This window comes from Rhinatrema bivittatum, chromosome 7 (assembly GCF_901001135.1).
Source record: "Rhinatrema bivittatum chromosome 7, aRhiBiv1.1, whole genome shotgun sequence".
NCBI lineage: Eukaryota > Metazoa > Chordata > Amphibia > Gymnophiona > Rhinatrematidae > Rhinatrema > Rhinatrema bivittatum.
In genome coordinates this window covers 219,125,418-219,148,951 of record NC_042621.1, presented here as the reverse complement: position 1 = coordinate 219,148,951, position 23,534 = coordinate 219,125,418, and the positions used below count along the sequence as shown (strand labels likewise).

Sequence of the window (23,534 nt, the reverse complement as noted above, 5' to 3'; positions counted from 1 at the left end):
GGAACCAAGCAAGTACTGTAGCAGGCAGGCAGGAACCAAGCAGGTACTGTAGCAGGAATGGAGCGACGAAGCCAAGCGAGTCACTCCGGGGCACAGCGCAACAGGAAACCGGGAAGCTAACCCGTTGCAAGGCAAGGACTGGATGGCCGCGGCCAGCTTATCAAGGCCGCGGCGTCTGACGTCAGGAACTGGGCGGAGTCACCACTGGCAGGAAACGAGCTAGAAAGGCGCCCAAGTGGCGCACGCGCGCGCCTAGGAGCAGGGCGTCCTCAGGCACCTTCGCGGCGGTGCAGCCCCAGCGGGGACGCCGCCAAACAGGCCGCAAGCCAGGGCTCCGGAGGCGGGAGCAGGTCCGGGAACAAGGAGGTAAGGGCCTGGTCGCGGTGCTCGCGGCCAGGACCGCAACACTTATGCCTTTTTTATTCTCCTACTACAGCCCTCAAACCCCAAATAGACTTACTCTTGCCCAATGCAAACATACTTCTGGAAGGTCCCTGATACAGACTCGCATCTCCCATTATAGTGTATAGGAGCAATTGTATCGTTTTTGTTTTATTTTTCCCTGTTATAGTCCAAGTTACAAACCAGTGATGTGTACACAAAAGTTTTTGCTTTGGTTCATTCTTTCATTTTATTGTTGCATTTTTCCAGTTTGTTTCAATTATTATGGTAGTTTATATACATAAATGCCATTTTGCACACATAAAATCGAATTATATGAATGTAGCTTGTAGTTTTATGCATAAAATAAAATTTTATATGCTTAAAAATTATGTGCATAAACTACTTTGAATATATTGAAATCCTCTGCTCAGTGTATTGTGGCAGCCAAGAAAGAAAATAGAATGCTAGGAATTATTAGGAAAGGAATGGAAAATAAAACAGAAAATATCCTGTCACTGTATGGTGCGATCACATTTTGAGTATTGTGTGCAGTTCTGGTTATTGTATCTCAAAAAAGATATACTGTAGCAGAATTAGAAAAGGTACAAAGAAGGGTGATCAAAATGATAAAAAGGATGGAATGATTCCCGTATGAGGAAAAGATAGAGCTTAGGGCTGTTCAGCTTGGAGAAAAGATGGCTGAGGGAAGATATGATAGAGGTCTATAAAATAATGAGCGGCATGGAATGGGTAAATGTAAATTAGTTATTTACACTTTCAAAGGGACTAGGGGGACATGCAATAAAGTTACTAAATAGTACATTTAAAACAAATAGGAGAAAATATTTTTTTACCCAACGCATAATTAAGATCTGGAATTTGTTGCTAGAGGATGTGGTGAAAACTGTTAGAATATATGGGTTAATATCTGGGTTTAAAAAAGGTTTAGACAACTTCCTGGAAGAAAAGTCCATAAACCATTATTGAGGTGGACTTGGGGAAATCCACTGCTTATCCCTGGGGTAAACAGAATGGAATCTCTTTACCTTATGGGATCCTGCAGGTTTATGACCTGGATTGGCCACGGTTGAAAGCAATCTTATGTTCTTATGTACCAAGATGAATGCACATCCTACTGCAAACTAGTTGAAACAACTGTTCAATTTTTATTCTATTATATGACATAAGAGGAAAGGTGACAACACCACTGGTTGCACTTTCATATGGAAACAATTATTTTTAAAGAGATAGCAATGCTTTCCATATAGCAAATCAGGGCACTTTTCTTTTTAAAAATATTTCACCAGACCCTGTCTCCTACATAACCAATTTAACACTCTCACTTACCCATTTACCACTCTTTTCCAAGCTTATCTTATCTGTACATCTTCTCTCATATGCAAACTCTGCCTGTAATCACACTGTTCATATTCCTGCACTCATACCTATCATTCATGAGAACATAAGATGAGCTATGCTGCTTCAGACCAAAGATCCATTGAGCCCAGCATCTTGTCTCCAACAGTGGCCAATCCGGGTCATTAGGAAGTACTCGGCAAATCTCAAAGAGTGAATCCAAGTCCTTGTTGCTAACTCCTACAGATAAATGGTGGGTTTCTCTTAGTTTTCTTGACTAATAATTGTTTATGGACTTTTTTCATCAGGAACTTGTCCATATCCCTTGTAAACCCCATTATGCCAGATGCCTTGACTACATCCTCCAATAACAAATTCCACAGGATAATTGTGTGTTGCCTCTTGCTAGTTTCATACTGTTCCCTTGTACTATTTGAAAAGATAAATAACCATTCCCTATTTATATGTTCTACCTCACTCATGATTTTAATAACCTGTCTATTATATTCCCTCTGTCATCTCTTCTTCAAGGTAAAGAGCCCTAACCTGTTTAGTTTTTCTTCATAAGGAAGCTGTTCGATCCTCTTTTTCATTTTTGTTGCACATAGATCTATTTATTTATTTAAAAGTATTTATTGCCTGCTCCCTCCAATGTTCGGGGCGGGTTACAAAGTACATTCATAATTAAATGGACAGACATAAAATAATAAAATAAAATAATAAAAGTAATCTTTGCATAAAATAACTTAAAAACAAACAGAGTAAAATAAAAGTCAATGGTAAAGAGAGATGGGAAAATATAAATGAAGATTAATAGGGTTGTGTCTCACATTGCTCTGGAAAGGCTTGTTTAAAAAGGTGGTGTTTTAATGCTTTTTTAAAATCCTTATTGTTGCTTAGAAGTTTGAGAGCGGGAGGCAATACATTCCATAGGATTGGGTCTGCAGGTCATGACTACTCTGGTAGATTTTGGGGATGGAACCTCTAGAAGCAGTTGATTTTTTGACCTGAGATTTCGGCAAGGAATATAAAGATGAAAAGTTGCGGATAACCATGAATTATTGTTATTGTGGATAAGATTATGTCTTATAGTCAGGGTTTTATATTGGATTCACCATTTAATTGGTAACCAATGTAGGTCAAAGAGAACTGGAGAAATATGATCGTGTAATCTTCAGTTGGATAGTAGACGGGCTGCTGCATTTTGTAATAGCTGTAGTGGACGTAATGCTGATTGAGGTAAACCTAGATAGAATTACAGTAATCCAGTCCTGTGAGTATCAAGGACTGAAGTACAGTACGGAAAGAAATAGGATCGTGTGGCGGCTTAATATGTTTGAGCAGTCGAAGTTTGTAGATAACTAAATCTACATGAAAAGATTCCACACACAATTATAAAAATTAAGATTTTTTTTCCCCTCCTCTGGGGAGGAGTGGGAAGGGAGACAGCTTAATTGGGAGGTGCCAGTCCCTCTCAGTAGTGAAGGATAGGTGGCCTTACCCTTTCCTCCCAAAGAGAAAAAAGTTATATGAGAACAGGTGCTGTAAAGACACAACAGAACCCGAGAAACTGAAAGCAAGACAGTATTAGGCAGCAGACAACACCACATTGAAAAGAGCCCCAAGTGCCACTACAGAATATGTCCCTGAGCATGTATGTATTCATGCATCCACTGGTGCAAACCTGGACAGAAGACGTTAAGCCCTGCCAAGAGGCAGCTGCATGGTTTCTTTAGACCTTACAGAACAAGAGAAAAGCACAAGGAAAAAAGGATGAAACTTATACATATGACCCTTCAATGAAATAGAAATATTCAAATCCATAGAAGAGAAAAGACAGACAATGTAATAGAGGATGAATTGGGAACAACACTTATTCTGAAAACAGACAACAAATGCTTTTCCTTTGTATACATTGATAAACTTTACCCAAAACATAGACTAGAAAGACACACAGAACAGAGATATTAGCAATGGGAATAAAAACAAACTGTGACTCACAACATAATACCTGCCATGCCAGTAGTCTGGACAGATAGATGCCCAATGTAAGAGCACCTTCTTCCACACACAAATCAGACCAAGGGCCCATCAAGCCTAACATGCTGTTTCCAACAGTAGCCAATACAGGATACAAGTACCTGGCAAGTACCCAAACATTAATTGGATTCTATGCTACTAATGCTGGTAATAAGCAGTGGCTATTCTCTAAGTCAACTTGATTAATAGTAGTTTATGGACTTCTCCTGGAACTTCTCCAAACCTTTTTTAAACCCAGCTATTCTAACTGCCTTAACCACATTCTCTGGCAGTGAATTACAGAGCTTAATTGTGCATTGAGTGAAAGAATTTTCTCCAATTTGTTTTAAATGGGTTATATATCTTTATTGAGTGCCCTCCTAGTCCTTGTATTATCTCAAAGTGTAAATAACCGATTCACATTTACCCTTTCTAGTCCTCTCATAATTTTATACACCTCTATCATATCCCCCCACAGCCACCTCTTCTCCAAGATGAACAGCCCTAACCTTTTTTAACCTTTCCTCATAGGGGAGCCGTACCATCCCCTTTATCAATTTGGTCACCCCTCTCTGTAACTTCTCCAGTGCAACTATATCTTTTTTGAGATATGGTGACCAGAATTGCACACAGCACTCAAGGCTGTCTCACAAAGGAGTGATACATTCTCCGTTTTATTCACTATTCCTTTTCTAATAATTCCTAATATTCTGTATGCATTTTTGACTCCTACAGAACACCGAGTGGACTATTTCAATATATTGTATACTATGACACCTAGATCTTTTTCTTGGGCAGTGACTCCTAACATGAAATTTAATATTGTGTAACTATAGCATGGGTTATTTTTCCCTATATGTATCACCTTGTAGTTGTCCATATTAAATTTCATTCATTCATTTTATTTATTTATTTATTTATTTATTTAAAACATTTTATATACCGGCATTCGTTGTGGACATCATGTCATCTGCCATTTGGATGCCCAATCTTCCAATCTTGTAAGGTCCTCCTGTAATTTGTCACAGTGCACTTATGATTAGCTACTCTAAATAATGTTGTGCTGTCTGCAAATTAAGATTAACTTACTCATAGTTTCCCTTTCCAAATCATTTATAAATATATTTAAAAAACACCAGGCCAAGTGCAGATCTCTGAGCCATTCCACTGTTGACCTTTCTCCACTGAGAAAACTGACCATTTAATCCTACTCTCTTTTTCCTGTCTTTTAACCAGTTTGCAATCTACAAAATTGCCTCCTATCCCATGACTTTTTAATTTTCTTAGAAGCCTCTCAAAGCGGGACTTTGTCAAACACCTTCTGAAAATTCAAATACACTACATCTTCCAGCTCACCTTTATCCACATGTTTATTAACCTCTTCAAAAAAAAATGTAGCCGATTCATGAGGCAAGACTTCCCTTGGGTAAATCCATGCTGGTTGTCTCCCATTAAACCATGTATATATATTCTGTGATTTTTGTTCTTTAGAATAGTTTCCACGATTTTTCCTGGCACTGAAGTCAGGCTCACTGATCTATAGTTTCCTGGATCACCCCTGGAGCCCTTTTTAAATATTAGGCCTACATTATCCACCCTCTGGTCTTCAGATTTAGAGGACAATTTTAATGATAGTTTATAAATTACAATAATAGATCTGAAATATTTTTTAGTTCTTTCAGAATCCCGGGGTGTATACCATCTGTTCCGGGAATTTGCTACTTTTCAGTTTGTCAATCTGGCCTACTACATTTTCCAGGTGGTTCACCATGATTTGGTTCAGTTCATCTGAATCATCACCTTTGAAAACTGTCTTCGGAATGGGTATCTGCCCAACATCTTCATTAATAAACACCGAAGAAAAGAATTCATTTCAGGGCAAATTTTCAAAGGGCTGGGTACATAAAAATTAGGGGGTAGGGAAGTTCCCTCCCAGTCCGCACCTTAATTGGAGCGGATTGGCAGGGAACTGGGGGAAGCCCGATTGTGTTGCCGCACGTAATTTACTAAAATTCACCCCCCCTGTGAGCGCTGCTCGCACATGCGCACGCGGCCAATGGATTTTATAACATGCATGAGCCGGCGCGCACATGTTATAAAATCGGCGTGTCTATATGCGCGCACCGGGAACCGCGCGCACATGGACACGTGCACGCTCCTTTTAAAATCTACCCCATAGTCTTTCCCCCATGGCCTTAACTTCCCTAAGTGCCCTTTAACCCCTCGATCATCTAACTGTCCAACTGACTCCCTCGCAGGCTTCCTGCTTCGGATATATTTAATAACGTTTTTATTATGAGTTTATTCTTCTATGGCTAACTTCATTTCAAATTCTCTCTTAGCTTGTCTTATCAATGTTTTAACTTAAAAATGCTTATGCTTTTTCCTGTTTTCTTCAGATGGACCCTTATTCCAATTTTTGAAAGGCTTTTTTTTGGCTAAAATAGCCTCTCTCACCTCACCTTTCAACCATGCTGGTAATCATTCAGCCTTCCTGTGTGGAATACATCTGAACTGCGCTTTTAAGATGGTATTTTTAAACAATTTCCACTTTTAACCTGTGCAGCTGCACCTTTCAATTTTTTTTCTAACTATTTTCCTCATTTTATGAAAGCTTCCCCCTTCCAGTCATTAATTCAAATTTGATCATGTAATGATCACTATTGCCAAGTGGCCCCACCACTGTTACCTTTGTTACCAAATCCTGCGTTGCACTAAGAATTAGATCTAAAATGTTGAGCATCCCGTCCGTGCTTGGCCCGCGCATGGGCCTGCTCACCTTCCCAAGTCCTCGGCAGGTCCCGGGTCGGCCTCTCCCGTGGCTGCAGCTAGCTCCTCTAGGCCTTGGTGTCCCACGGCGGTGGTTGCCGGGCCTTCCTCAACGTATCAGGCCTCACGATGGAGCTCGGCGTCCTCCTTGCGTCGGCCCCGCCCGCGCGGACCGTCCGGCCTCTTAAAGGGCCAGGGGCGGGACTAGGCTCCGCGGTGCACCCTGATTGAGCACAGTATATCAGGAAGTTCCTGCCTGCAATTCCTTGCCTTGGCAATCGGGTCGACCCCATGTGTGTACTAGTTTGCCTCAGTGTCTCATCACTTGTTCCAGTCTTGTTCCAGTCCTGTTCCAGCGTCCTTCTGTTCCAGCGTCTGTCTGCTCCGGCATTCCCTCAGGTAGTACCTCTTGGACTGTCTCTCTGGTACTGACCTCTGCCTGTTCCTTGACTACGCTGACCGCTGCCCGGTGTTGTGACTGTCGGTCTTCGACGGCTTCGCCCCGCCTACCTCTCACTGCTTGCGCCTCCTCCCGCTCACTTCGGACTACTGGCTGCCGCGGCGTCTGTTTGCCATCCTCTCCGGCGTCCCCAGACCGGCTTTGGTGCTGCCTCCCGCCATGCTCCTTCAAGGTACCTTAGGGCGCACACGCGCACGCTGCCCTCATCTTTATTTCCACGTTGGCACGAACCTCAGGGGCGTCCCCTTGATATGACGTCACGCTGCCCGGATATTTAAGCCTACAGTATTTGCTAGCTCATCGAGTTAACAACGGTAACTCTACGGATGGATTCGCTCTCCGTACCGAAGCTGCTCTGCCACTCCAGCGCTATCTGGAACTCTTACACCCTTCGGGGTTTGCTAACAGGATACCTGCTCCTTGGGGGCCTCTTCTGCTTCTTTCAGGTGCTATCAGGAAACCAGTACTCGTTCCTCGAGGGCCCATGTTCCCTGAGTCGCTGCCTGCATCTTTAAATCCTTTTACTTGGAAGACTTCACTAACAGTTTCCATCTGTGAGTACAACTACCATCTATTCCACAGTACTGTTTCACTGGAACCAGGTACTCGCTTCTCGAGGGCCTGCCCTCTGGTCCGGTGCCAGACCTCGCGTCTAGTGGAATCTCTGTTACTGCTATGTGAGTACAATACAACTGATTCTCTCTGCTGTAAGGGATCAGGTACTCGCTCCTCGAAGGCCTGCTCTCCCTGTCTCGGAGCTTTTCCTAATTCTACCTGGGACTCTGAATACTTCTTATCGTGTACTCATAACTCTCAGTCTCTTTCCACTACAGCACAGCCTAGCAGAGGATTCGCTGTTCCAGCATTCTGTGGGAGACCTGCCCAGTCAGGCTCAACATCTACTACTCACTACTGCCACCTCTGGTGGTTTTCAAACCTGTTTAATAAAAGATTCAAATCTGTGTTTGTGTGTCCAGAGTCTAGCCTGACACTGTGGTCCCTCACGGGACTGCCCCCCGTAGACGTGGTCAGCTGCCACAGTGCCCAAGGATCCACCCACACATCAATAACCATAACACCCGGATACTGACCTCTGCCTGCTCCTTGACCATGTCTGACTTCTGGAACCTCACCCCTGCTTTGGCTGACTACTCTCGGATTGACCTTTGGAACTTGTCCTCTGCTTTGGCTAACTACTCATGGACTGACCTTTGGAACTTGACCCTTGTTACCACTGACCATGCTTCCTTGAGCCTGGCGCTGCTCCTAGCCTTGTCATCGCAGACACTGTTCTGGCCTTCCTTGATTCCCCAAGCCTCCAGTCTCGACATCAACCGCACACCCTTGATCTTGGTGGGCATACCTCTCCACTTCCTTTCCGGGGCACCCTGTGAGGCCCACCTAAAACCAAGCGGCCCCGATCCCCAATGGCTTCACCTGGGGGGACCTCGGACTTCCAGTGGTGAAGCTCCAGCTAGCCTCTGTCTCCTCCTGTGCTCTGCCCCCCGGTGGCAGGTGCTTCCTGGGCCCATCCAGGAAGCCGCTCCTCACTGCCTCAGGACAAGAGTCCACCTCCAGGCGCAACATAAAATAGCTCTGTCCTTTGTTAGTTCCTGCACCAATTGCTCCATGAAGTAGTCATTTATTACATCCAGAAACTTTACCTCTCTAGCAAGTCCTGATGTTACATTTACCCAGTCAATATTGGGGTAATTGAAATCTCCCATTATTACTGTTGTGCCAAATTGGTTCTTATGACTGGAGTTGAGACTTGGCTTCTATGTCCCTGAAGGTCTTCTCTATATGCATCTCTGTCTGCCTCAGCTCCTCCAGGTCTGCCTTTCTAGACTCCAGAGATCAGACTCATTCTCTGAGAGCCAGGAGTTCTTTGCACTGGGTGCACACATACAACCTCTCACCAATGGGTAAGAAATCATACATGTGACACTCAATGCAAAGGACTGGAAGGCCCTCCTCTTGCTGCCTTTAGCTTAATTTTGTTGAGTTCTTAGTTCAGTTTAGGTTGCTAAAGGAGTAGGAATGTGTAAATTAGAGTCCTTTAAATTTATTTGTGTATTCACTATTAATCTGGTAATGACTTACAAGGGGATAATTAAAATCTTGATTAGGGCTGGGGCAATCCTGTGTTTTATATAAAAATCTGATTGATTTTTAATGTGAAAGGGGTGGCTATGCAGGATTGCTGCATCTGATTTCCTGGCACTTTTTATTTCTGGGGATCCTCAAAGAGCCATTGGGTAAAACATGTCGATGAGCGCTATTTCCTAAAAGCCAAGACGGAGAGTAACCTACCTCAGTCCCTGATCAGAATGATCATGGTCATCAGGTCAAGGTCGTTCTGAAAATAGAAAAGGGAAAACAATTGAAATAGAAAATTACATAGCTATTATTGCTCATTTTCACCCTCACAACATACATTAGATGCATCAATAATATGTGAGAATTTCAATTTCACACACACAATGGTATGGGTCCTGTGTAATTTCAAAAGCTCATGTGCTACACCATCTTTTTTTTTTGGTCCTTCAAACCTTTGAAAGATATCACAACCTACTAAAACTACAATGATATGGAAAAACATATAAATATTTAATGGAACTCACAGAATCAGCTGCTAGAGTAGTCATTGAGGTCCCCAATACTGATCTGAATAGACCAATTTTAGGAAGGGTGGCAGTCCAGTGGTCCTTTTTGCTATGGTCATCTTGCTATCAGCCAGAAAATGAGCAATAGCAAGTGATCCCTGCACCTATATACTGTGCAGAACCACTGCTACTGTGGCACCTCAGTACCAGATTTTAATTCTGGGTCTGAATTTTTCTTGACAAATGCACATTTACTCAGATTAATTTGGATTTTTGCACATTGAGTCAACATATTCAAAAACGGTGTAAATCCTCTTCAGATATATATGGATCCGCAAATATATGCAGATTCAAAATACAAATCTTTAAAGGCTTGAAATTTACTCATGAGTCCATGAATATTCATGTTTGCAGCATATCACAGCGATTCAAGCCAGGTGAATATGGAGGTTTGATTACAGCCATGAATGACTCAAATTTGTTCAAACTAACTTGCAAACATATTAGCTTTATTGTGGCCTATCCCTGTTCAGCAAGACAATTTATAGATAAAAAGGAAGTGGAACTGTGGAGTGAGGGAGGGAAGGGGCTCAAAGAGCAGGACCATGGCCAGGTATGACCTGTTAGAGGGGGTGGAGCTGGGAACTCCTTATCCCAGTGATTATCCATCTGGAGCCCCCACCCAGTGCTCAACCACCAGTCATCTTTTGCCTATCAGAACTGATTTCAACCATTTGGTTCTGCTCATGTCGTCAGATTACAAAAAAACGTAGCAGAACACCATTTTAGATCATTCCACCATAAATTAAGCCCCTGGTAAGAGAGAAAAATGGAGTGTCATTACTGCTCACAAGTTTCAAACTTGTGCTGATTTTTGTGTCTCTTCTATGTGTGGCAGAGACTGCTTCAGGATCACACTTTCTCCTCCTGGGGCAGAGTAGAGTGGCTGCTCTCTGCTGTGTCTGCTTCAGGCTCATCTACCTCTTCCCTGCTGGCTGCCTAGAGGGGGGGGGGGGGGGGGAGCTGGAGCAGAAAACTCCTGCTGCCCTGCCTCTTAAATCTGAAAAGAAATGATGGAACTGGATTCCAGGCTGTTCCCCCACAAATTAAGCTGTGCTGTTCAGCTTTAAAAGGGTCCAGAACTAAGTCCTTGGTGACTTCCACAGAAATAGGAAATGGTGATCTTGGCCCACCCCATGAGTGAGCTGTTGCAGAGGTTGAATGTACAGTATATTTGAAAAAAAATAATTAATGCAGAAGAATATGCTTGTTTTAAATTTTATTCTGTTAATCATGGAAGGGGAAAAATCAACTTTTAAGTAAAAATCTTATCCAGACTGTGTACTGACCACAGAGATTATTGCCACAGCCAGTTTTGAATTTCAGAAAGTATTGAATTAAGCTAACTTTTCTCTGCTGATTCTCCTAAACTATCCATTCCCCCTTACAGTTTGACCCCCATGTGTAAGGTGGTGCTGAGCTGGTGCCATTTTGACAGTAATTGGCAAGGCAGCAGAAGGTAGCACCTCATCTGCCTGCAGAGAAGTACATAGGATCAAGAAATCTAGGGAAGAAAGCATTGGGTGAGCTTCTGCGAGTTCTGGCTATGATCCAGCAATAAATCATTAGTCATATTGGGGCGGATTTTAAGAGCCCTGCTCGCCGGTGAGCCTATTTTACATAGGCCTACCGGCGCGTGCAGAGCCCCGGGACTCGCGTAAGTCCCGGGGTTTTCGGAGGGGGGCGTGTCGGGGGCGGGGCCGAACGCCGCGCCATTTTCAGGGCGTGTCGGCAGCGTTTTGGGGGCGGGCCCGGGGGCGTGGTTACGGCCCGGGGCGGTCCGGGGCGTGGCCGCGCCCTCCGTACCCGCCCCCAGGTCGCGTCCCGGCGCGCTAGGGGCCCGCTGGCGCGCGGGGATTTACGTCTCCCTCCGGGAGGCGTAAATCCCCCGACAAAGGTAAGGGGGGGGGTTTAGACAGGGCCGGGGGGGTGGGTTAGGTAGAGGAAGGGAGGGGAAGGTGAGGGGAGGGCGTTAGAGGATTCCCTCCAAGGCCGCTCCGATTTCGGAGCGGCCTTGGAGGGAACGGGGGTAGGCTGCGCGGCTCGGCGCGCCGGCTATACGTAATCGATAGCCTTGCGCGCGCCGATCCAGGATTTTAGCGGATACGCGCGACTACGCGCGTATCTACTAAAATCCCGCATACTTTTGCTTGCGCCTGATGCGCCAGCAAAAGTACACGAACGCGCCGTGTTTGAAAATCTACCCCTAAGAGTTCCATATTCAGTGCCCTTTGTCCTGCCAAAGAAAATTCCTAAACTTAGCAAGATAAACTTATCTGTCTAACTTTAACATAGCTGGGTACATTCAGAGGTGCATCTACACTGCTGAATATTCCTACAAAGTTAGCTGGATAGTTTATCTGGCTAATATTGCTAACTGAATATATCCAGAAAGTACACCACAAAAAATCAGCGATGCTCAATAATTAGACATAAATCATGAAGAGAAAACTCTATCGCTGACCAATAAATATGATTTCAATAGATGTTTTCGATGTGTCTTTTTTCCATATTCTTAATGATTTTTGTGCACCTACACTATGTGGACCACAAGGTTTACTGTCTGAATGTGCATAAATTTAACAAAAAATATTTGTGTGGAGTTGGAGGGAGGTTTCATACACTGTGTAGGTGTCCCCGCACCAATACCTCATTGGTGTATAATCATCAACCAACCTCCTCCTCCGTGTGTGATTTTTTTGAAATTAAATAATTTTTAGTGAAAGTCTCAAAGGAACTGCTGACTCTTCCATGGCAGTATGATCATGAAAGAAGTTTTTTATGCGAATTAAACGCTTTACAAGCTATAAAGCTTTATGGTGAAGTTTTAAGGGGAGTCCTTGTCCAGCTTCCCGATTGTGTTGGCAGACTGTATCAAACCTTAATGATGATCCTGACACGAGCCGTGTTTCAGACGTTGTCTTTCCTCAGGGGAATGCACTGACAATATGGGGTGTCAACCTCTCCGTGTTCTTCTGATATGTTTGCTCGAATTCGCCTCCTCGTATGGGTTTCCTCAGTCGTGAGCCTCCGGAAGAATGATTTGCAGTTCAACATGACTCCCTTTTGAAGTACTTGTCAGAATCGTGAGCTGGCCAATCAGCGCATATGGAAGGTGTAAACTTTATGACGTCAAAAACCGACCTGATAGAGAAACTTACTCGTGAAGGCTCACTCTTAATAAATGGACCTGAAGGAAGACTTCAGATTTAAAACGTCCTCTGATGGTGCTTTCAATTAATGAAGATGACGTCGTTCCTGTTGTGATCAAGTGCCGACGTGACTGAAAACTGCTATCCTGTTTACTCTATTCTAGGGGTGTTCTGAATTAATAAAAATAACGGTGGCCTGTTGATGTCAGGGGCCGAAGTAGTTAGAAACTGATGTCCTATTTATTCTATTGGACGAATTACTAAGAAAAATCGTTACCCATTACTGCTCATCACGGATTTTTCGATTGGCTCCTAGGAGCTCATTTCTTCACCAAGCTGGACTTTAGGGGGCATACAATTTGATCCAAATCCAGGAGAGCAATGATGGCCACTATGAAGATCTGGTCATGCCCTTAGGATTATGTAATGTACCTGTAGTTTTTCAAGCCATGATGAATGAGATATTCTGGGACCTCCTTCACTCTCATGTTATCTACCTAGATGATATCATTTTCTCAAAAACATTGAAACAGCACTCGGGAGCATGTGAGACAGGTTCTTTAATGGCTGTAGGATCACCAGCTTTCTGCCAAGTTGGAGAAATGTTTGTTCGAGTAAGTGGATCTGCCCTTTCTGGGCTACATTATTTCCCAGACTGGGCTTCACAAGGATCCTGGCACGTCGAAATACATCTTGGACTAGCCCAACTAGTGGGACTCAAGGCCCACTATTACCACCAGTTTGTTCATGGATACTCTTCCTTGGTGGCACCAAAGTCCTTACCAAAAAGGGGTGGACTCTCGCAATTGAAGTGAAGAAATGGTACAGACCTTCCAGTGACTGAAACAAGAATTTACTAGGGACCCATGTCCACGACACCCAGACATCACCAGGCTATTTATCATAGAGGTAGATGCTTCCACTCTCGGGGTGTAGGTTGTCCTCTTGCAACATGATAACCACTGAGTACTGGTGACCTGAGCATACTTCTCCAGGAAGTTCTCTCCTGCTGAAAGACCTACACCATTAAGGACCAAGAATTGTTGGCCATTAAGCTAGCCCTCAAGGAATGGTGCCACCTGTTGGATGGGTCCAGATAGTCAGTGACAGAAAACTGATCATAAAGACTGAATCCCTGGCAAGCCTGATGGTCAATATTTTTAACTGATTTGACTTCGTGTGGCGCTACCGTTCTGCAGAAAAGAACTGGTGTGCCGATGCCCTATTACGCTCCTTTGATGCGGAGAATTGCCCAAACTTGCTATGAAGCAAAGAATTTGTTTAGTTTTTCTATGATGGCCTTATCTTCCCTAAGTGCCCCTTGGATGTATTCCATCTGGTACCAGCACTTTACCTAGTTTAAGTTTAGTTTGAAAGAACATAAGAACATAAGAAATTGCCATGCTGGGTCAGACCAAGGGTCCATCAAGCCCAGCATCCTGTTTCCAACAGATTCCAAACCAGGCCACAAGAACCTGGCAATTACCTAATCACTAAGAAGATCCCATGCTACTGAAGCAGTTAATAGAATGGCTATTCCCTAAGTAAACTTGATTAATAGCAGTTAATGGACTTCTCCTCCAAGAACTTATCCAAACCTTTTTTGAACCCAGCTACACTAACTGCACTAACCACATCCTCTGGCAACAAATTCCAGAGCTTTATTGTGCGTTGAGTGAAAAAGAATGTTCTCCGATTAGTCTTAAATGTGCTACTTGCTAACTTCATGGAATGCCCCCTAGTCCTTCTATTATTCGAAAGTGTAAATAACCGAGCCACATCTACATCGTTCAAGAGCTATTTTGCACCCAGCTTTATCAACAATATTCATTGTGAGTTTTCAAAATTTCTTTATTTTGGGTAGAGTAGATTTTTATTTGTCAAGTAAGCTTTGGGCAAGCATAATGGATTGAAACCTGTATTTCTTGAATTTTGTGGATGTAATATAAGATTCTGGAAATTCTTAAAAAGAAAACACAAACAAAAGATTTTCTGATGCAACAAATATTCCAAAATGATCTTTATGTGTATTTCATTCACAGTAGTAGTACTCTGGTACTGTATTACCATTAAGTTCCAGCAAATTTATAAGGCAGCAACACATCCTATAGTATATATAATTCTTTTCTTTCAGAAGTTTTTTTATGTGGCTTGGTAAAACAAGCCCTTTGAACATATTTATGTAGATAAAGCAAATGGTAGATACAATATACTTTTTTGTCATAGGAAAGTATTACTTCATTGTTTAGAATGAAGTAAATTGGAATGTGGAATAAGTCAACAGGGAGCAAATAAGATAATTATTATACAGATACAACTGGAACTGACTTTTTCTGCTTAAAAAGAATGAAATGTGGACTCAGTTTTGCAATAAAGTTGGATCAGTGCCAATGCCAGTGGACTTAGCAAAATGTTCCTTTAGGCCAAAAAGCAGAGAAATTACAATATACCTATTGTTGTGGGTTCATGCCACCGGCCACTCTATCAGTTGCAATTGTGCTGGAATTCTCTAGTAACATAAGAAACTGAATCACTGGTTAAGTCTCTGGAGGTGGGGTGCTTTTCCACGGTCCTGCTGCCCGACTCCTTCTTTCAGTTTCCCCAGTTCGACCCTTGGAGGCTCCCCAGGCCAGATACTTTAGTTTCTATTGCCTATACTTTATCCTGATCCTTCCAGAGTGGCACAGCTACAGGTTCAAATTCTTTCACACCAGTTGGTGAGCTGGGCTTATGCACACATTGTCCCAGGTTGTCCCAATAGTTTAAAGTCTCTATAGCTTTACTTTATCAAACCACATCAGTCTCAAACTCATACGATAAGAAAGCAATTCTCACTTTAATTCTCTTGCATACTAGTCTCCCATCATAGTCTGCAGTTGAAGTTTGCATTTCCCCTTTCACCTTGGCTACAACTACATCTACCTTATGTAGTGTTCATTTAAAGCTCCTGACCTGCAGTCTCCATGAGTGTGTCCTCTTCTGGAGTGGGTCTCCACCACTCGCCTCCCAAGTCCATCGGCTCCGGCTCATCTTCAGGGCTGCTCAACACCTCCACCTCTGTCTCCTCTGTCTTTTCATCTGGTTGTAGTAGAGCTCCTTCCTGTTCCTGCCCCGCCCCTCCTTCAAACAAGCTCATGCTCTTTTCCCACCACGCCCGAGTGCTCTTGTTTTCTCGATAGAGCCTGGGAAGTATCTCCCTCTCCAGAACCCCTGTGCCTTCTGGGAGTTGGAGTCTACCGCCTGTTCTGATTTATTTTACATATTGGATCTTCTTTTCAGGTTTTTCTTGCAGCCTATCTTCTTGTATTCACCAGGGGAATATAATGCTCATCATACTATATACATATATGTAGTATCTATGTATGTATTTTTCAAAGAGAGACCAATCAGTCAGTATTAAGATTATCATAAGCTTAATTAAATGTGCCAATTCTAAATATGATTGCAATGACCTAATTTGTCTCTGATGAAAAAAACAAGTATAAACTTCAGAGGGATAGCCATGTTAGTCTAGTGTAGCAAAAATGACAAGAGGCGGGTGGCACCTTATAGATTAACCAATTTATAAACTATCATTCTAATCTGTGCTTGTAGTGACCAAGTATCATCTATCACAAGTCCTACATTTCTAGTCTGATCTGCAACCTTAACATCAAATAAAGTAACAATATCCAGACTATAAGACATAGGTGTGCATACTCACAACTCTGTTTTTGAAGAATTCAATGTCATTCTATTTTTCTCCATCCAGCAAATAATTGTTTTCATACATTGCCTTGTTTCCAATGCTTGTGCACATGATTCTCCCAAAGGACATAAGAATTTGCATACTTAGAGCAAGGATCCATCAAGCCTAGCATTCTGTTTCCAACAATGGTCAAACCAGGTCACAAGTACTTGGCAGAATCCCAAATAGTTGGAATAAGCAGTGGCTTTCTCCAGGCCTTGATTAATAACATTTATGGACTTTTCTTCCAGGAATTTGTCTAAATCCAACTGTGCTGTCTTTACCACATCCTCTGGCAATGACTTCTGGAGCTTAATTGTGAATTGAGTGAAAAAAATTGAATATGTTCTGCAGATAGCTGTTATTTAATATTATGATCAGGAATGAGCTTTCCCAAAGGCTGCATATAAATATTAAATCGAATCAGAGAGATTATAGAGCTTTGCAGGTAGAAAGGTTAGTTAGGCGGTTGTGAAAATCACAAAAGGGAGAAATAGTTGAATCTTAGAGAGCCCAGCTCAGCCCATGTTGTGTTTTTCTTGGTCTAGCTAACTAACCTCCACACTAGTTTTATAGAATTAGCTAAAATATGCTATACTTCTTTGTATTTCCTCTGACTGGTAGTGATTCTTAGAAAAGAAGAAACTGAAGATAAGTTTTAGCTTGTCACAACCAGTTCAGAGTGGATATTGTTTCTCACTTAGAAAACGGTTTTCTTAGAAATAGTTGGTTATGTAGGTAAAATAATTATTCATAAACTGCTAGAATCACAAATAACTAATGGAGCTGTTATTAGTCAGAAGCTGATATCATGTTATAAATAAGACCACCCATAAGTGCAAAGCTCCAATGAATAACGGAATACTATTAATGAACTACTGTTTAATATTGAGCAATTGAGACTATATATTGATCTGATTTCTTTAGATTAGCATATGGTTATGCTGTCTCCATGCATGTACATAGGAATAAAAGTGAAATTCTTACTGAAGCTATCTTTTTTTTAATTTACATTTTATTAAGTTTAACCATTTACATCAATGAAAAAACAAAGAAAAATATAATTACCAGGAAAATTATCAAAAGCTTTATCTCTCAAGTAATCCATAGGTTACATCATAGTCCACAATAAAAATGGGGAGCTTTATCAATTAGGAAAAAATAAAGATATAATAATAAAGAGGGTAAATTCCCTTACAATATTTACCCCATTACTTAACCTACTGATTTATCATTAAAGAATGTCTCAAGATGTAAGGGATCAGTAAAAATAAAGCTATTCTTGTGATAAGTAACCAAGTATTTGCTTGGATATTTAAGAAAATGTTCCTCCCAAATTAATAGCTCTGTTTCAATGGTAAAAACTGTTTCCTTCTAATCTGTGGTACCCAAGACACATCAGGAAATACCTATATCCATTGCCAGAAAAAAAAATCTGTCCTTATAGTAACAGAACTTTTGAAAAAGCAAATTTTTCTCTTGCTCCAGAGAGAAGGAAACCAGTAAAGTAGCTCTTGTAGGAATATTATTAACTGAAAATTCCAAGAAGTCTGATAGAGAAGGACTCACTGGACATATAACATCAATTGCCCCTTTATCAGGGGCAATCACTTACTTAAATTTAGGCACATAATATAAATTAGATAAGACAGAACATTTCTCAGCAGAGATAGAAGAATTTCAAATGGGTATTTCTTAAACATCTCATAAAGTGATAATAACTTAGTCATAGGAAAGGTAAGGAAATGTAAAATTCTCCCTCAAAACTGATTCTCTATATTTTCCAAGTGAGAGTGTAGTATCAAATTGTCCTTGATATATATGGCCCCAGCGGTTTGCAAGAGATCTATCTGAGAATTTACTCTAATCAAGGATGCGTCAATTTTATTCAAACGATTATCCTGCTCCTGTAGTTTGGACTTTGTATTCTCAGTGCTTTTATTTAATTGCTGAATAGAATTAGTCAAGGTCTTATCTACTTTGGTTACAGCTTTCCATATATCTAATACTGTATTGTCCGTTTGATCACATTCAATATCAGTTGTACTAAGAAGAGTGAAAACCCCTGGTAATGGGGCTTTTTTCTGTTGAATATCAACTTCATTGCTTTGCAGAACAGATTCTTCAACATTTTCAACTAATTCAGTCCTGGCATTAAAGACTAAAGATATAGAGGAAGCAACTTCAGATGTCTCAGAGTTTCCTAAAGCTCCCAGAGCAAAATTCTCTCCCAATGGAGTAGAATAATCAAGTAAGATAGCAGATAAAAGTTGTGGGCGGGATATCGTATTGAAAGTAAAAGATGGCTATCATAAACTACTAACCCTTAGATATCTAAAACCACTACTGTCCCTAAACGACTTTAGAACCGTATTACAACTACTAATCTTTACCAACACAGACTATTGCAATTCTATCCTACTGGGACTTCCAGTGTCTATGCTACGTCCTTTACAGATTCTTCAGAACTCAGCAGCAAGACTACTAACAGGTAAGAAGAAAATAGATCACATTACACATATGTTGATATCTTTACATTGGCTTCCAGTAAAAAAGCGCATTGAATTCAAAATCTTTTGCCTAATACATAAGATCATTAATAATGAACAGACTGGCTTAATGCAGCAATCAGGCTTCACGTCCCTAGTAGAAATCTTCGTTCCGCTAATCAGGGTTTGTTAACAATCCCCTCGATAAGAACGGCTCATCTATCCAATGTATGAAACAGAGCTATCTCTGTGGCAGGCCCTAAAATCTGGAATTTATTGTCAGCCACCTTACACATTCAACCAAACCCCAAGATATTCAGGACAAACCTAAAAACCTGGTCATTCACTAAAGCATTTGAGGAATCACAAGATAAATCCAAATAACACACTACATACTCTCGCCCAGTATGCACTTTTAAATCATAATTCTTATCTTCTTTTATCTTTACTTTTAACAAGTAATATTTCTTGTTCTATTTTGTAATATGTTTTTTATTTATTGTTTCTTATATAATTTGTTTTATTTATAATCCTTTATGCAAATGTTTGTATTTTTTGTTTCTACGATATTTGTGAACCGTTATGAAGACTTATTTATTTATTTATTTATTTATTTATTTATTTAATGTCTTTTTTATACCGATAACCGTTCACACATCGTATCGGTTTACAGTTAAACAGGAACCATTGGGCAGAACCCTTACATATGACATTGCAAACAGGTTAACTTTTGGGCAGGGCCCTTACATAAAATTGAGAACAGCAAAATCACTATATACATATCACCAAAACTGAATATATGGCCATCATCTGAATGATGGTATATAAAAATCTGAATATATGGCCATCATCTGAATGATGGTATATAAAAATCAGTCAATCAATCAATCATTAAATAAATAAATGCATACCTGGACTCAAAGAGGTGCCTGAATCAGAAGACTCCTCGTTCTTTCTGCCCATACTGGTATCTCCTGATAGTCAGTATGCATGATGGTCCATGGGCTTTGAGCAGTACCTGAAGAAATTAGACCCGTTTTACTCTTTTGTTTCATAGCCATTAAATTTAAGAGGAACAAGATAGAAAAAACAAAGCCGCACGGCACTTTGGTGCGTGGCTTCATCTGTGAACTGGCGGCTGTGCACCACAGCTGTGTCACGCTTATGGGCCCAGATGTCTCAAGGCCTCTGATGTCAAGAGCTCCCAGTAGGCAAAGAGGGAAGGGCAGCTTACCACCACAGGTCTCTCTGGCTCTCCTCTTTACTCACCCAACAGTTAGTGCAGCCGCATCACTCTTATGGGCTCAGATGTCCCAGGGTCTCTGATGGCAGGAGCTCCTGGTAGGTGGAGGGGGGGAGGGCAGCTCACCACCACTGGTCTCTCCGGCTCTTCTCCTCACTCGTGCTCCTTACTGAAGCTACCTTGGGTGTGGTTGTAGTTTTTTACTTCAAGCAAGGGAATTGGGAAAAAAGGGGCCTAAGAATTCTAATTAATGATAAGGAATTTCACACCCTGCTGAGCACTGACTCACTTGGTGTAAGGGTTGGGGGGAACTCAGAGTCTGTGAGAGGGACAGGATAATCTGTAGGGCCCTAAGAAGATCACACACTAAAATAAACCTGTCTACACCATGTGTTGTGTTTCAAAGAAAGTTATAGTTTACTTAAAATCCAAAATTTTTCAGCAAATACAAGAAAATTCAGCAAAACAATTCAGCAAGATCAAAATAGCAACTATCCTAAAAGTTCTCTCTCATGCTCTGCTTAGATTGCTTGAGTAATGCGATAGAAGGATCATCCTCTCAAACTGCTAGCTAGGCCCTTTCTTCTTCCTGTGTCCAAAACATTTACTGACTGCGGCCACCTCAGTCCAACCCTAGTCTCATAAACTAAGGATCTGAATCTTCCTGGATGGCCTTTCACCCTTATAAGAGAGAAAGAGAGAGAGAGAACTCCCCTCTCCAGCAGAACTTCAGAGTCCAAGGTGAATCGCAGCCTTTTAGTTGCCTTCCCCAAACTCCCTGTGAAAGGTCTCACTTAACTCCAAATGACCCCAACTGAGAACTCCTCCCTGTGGCTTAAAGAGTCACATTATATGTCCCAATGACTCATCCACCCACTTGGGGATGGAATCCTCCTGTCACTCAGATTGATATCTATACCCCTTGAACTCTCTTTTTTAAGATATTCTCTTTTTTAAGGAATAATATGGCCTGATCATCCATACATTAATGTTAGCTACTCTAAATTATGCACATTAAAAGCACCTGTGAACTTTGTACCTGATATTTGTGGGCATCCAGGGGGTGAGGGAGATGGGGGAGGACTTGGAATCATACATTACATGTACGCAGACGACATATAACTACTGTTACCCATCGTAAACACTATTGAAGAAACAATGAAACTAGCCAATATGTATCTTGAAATAATCAAACAGCTCCTAAATCAAATGGAACTCGTAATAAACATTGACAAAACTGAATTCTTACATCTAGAACGAAAAAATATACACCCTATACAACCTACAATTGCAATAAAAAATAATCTAACCGTGGAGTTAGCAATAAAAGTACGGAATCTAGGGGTAATAATTGATCCTGAGCTAAACCTTAATCAACACATTTCACAGAAATTAAAAGAAGGGTACACCAAATTAATGGTCCTCAGAAGACTAAAACCCCTGCTAACACTGAACGATTTTCGTACATTTCTACAGGCAATGATATTCGCGAGCACAGACTACTGTAACTCTCTGCTATTAGGGCTACCTCAAGTTATCATTAGACCACTCCAAATATTGCAAAATTCCACCGCTAGAATTTTGACAGGCAAAAAGAAAAGAGACCACATCACAGGAACACTTGCTGAACTACACTGGCTTCCAATTGAACAAAGAATACAATACAAGGCACTGTATATTTCATAAACCAATCCATGATGAAAAGGCCGACTGGCTTAACACAGCTCTGCGCTTACATGTTCCACACAGAAACCTGAGATCTGCTAATAAGGCCCTACTAACTGTTTCTTCTGTTAAATCAGCACGCCTCACTCAAGTAAGGGAGAGAGCACCGTCGCTGGCTGGACCTGTTCTATAGAACTCCATGCCACTCGAAATAAGGCTGCAGACAAACTTGAAACTATTTAAAACTAATCTGAAAACATGGCTTTTTAAACAAGCTTTCTTGAAAGACAAAGAGAAGGAGGAAAACAGTCGATAGATAAGGACGCACCAAGCAATTAGTTTTTTCTTTTATATCTCCAAATACATTAACGTAGATTTGAACCGCTTTACAGTTTTTTAACCGACATATAAGCTTTATTTAACACATAGTTTCTATTATTAAAATATGTTACCGTTCTATATTGGCACATGTTTAATTTGTAATCTATACCAATTATAGTTTTTTTCTTATTGTGCCTTTCTGTGAACCGTTGTGATGGTGAATTAACTTAACGACGGTATAGTAGAGTTTTTAAATAAATAAATACATATTTATGAAAAAGGCATATATCTGCTCTTTTTTTTCCTCGCCTAGCCCAAATATGCTCCCAGTAATCTGGCTAAAACACGAGTGCTAAAAAAGCTTGTGCATACTTCTAGCTGGGTTTAGGAGGGCAATTTTCAGACAGGTTAATTTATCTAGGTAAATACCTTTGAAAAATTGCCTTACTATGTATATGTCCTTGGGATAGAATTGACTTCAAATGCCTTTTTTTTCCAAAAGAAGATGTAAATCTTTCAGTTTCAGTGATTGCTCAACCATTCCTGTGCACTCATGATAGGAAAGTACTGAAAGTTCTGTTCTTTTTCTCTGGTTAAATCCAGGGTAAAAGGACATTAGTAATACTTGAATTGAAGGGCATAATTTTTCTACTGGAAAATAGTTGAAAGTCTGTAGTCAGCACCTGCTTTTGCATAGTGATGTCCATGGTTCTGAACTTATAAATAGCATAATGTATCTCATACCTCTTAAAGCATAGATTTCAACATTTCCCCAAGGAATGAATGAATCTCCTACGACCTGGTTAAAATTCAAGTTCAAACATGAATATTTGACTCAGATTTGCTTGAATAATTAAATTCAGTTTTGACATCTGAAAATCAAACAATTGTATATATATATATATATATATATATATATATATATATATATATAATGCACTTAGAGGAAGTGGTGTCTGTCTGCAACAGAGGACCAGAAGGCTCATCTGCATTCTCCTCCCAGCAGACCCAGCAGAGGACTTCAGAGGACAATCTAGGCTTCAACTTCCACAACCCTCATATTGTTTCTAGTAGCAGAGAATTGGAAGGCTCATTTGCATATCTTTCCAAAAAGTCCCAGCAGAGAATTCCAGAGAACACTGTGATCCATCTAGGTTTCATCTTTCACAGCCCACAAACTATTTTCAGTAGCAGAGAATGGGAAGGTTCATTTGTATACTTTTCTCAGCAGCCCCAGTAGAAGATGTTGTGGGACGGGTAGCAGACTTATCTCTTGTGGTATA

General features: G+C 41.1%; 1 protein-coding gene across 2 annotated transcripts in view; it reads left to right on the top strand.

The window, feature by feature from the left end:
* The window catches only part of HTR7 (5-hydroxytryptamine receptor 7), a 125,424-nt gene that overhangs the window by 4,801 nt on the left and 97,089 nt on the right, over positions 1-23,534 (top strand). The window lies entirely within an intron of this gene.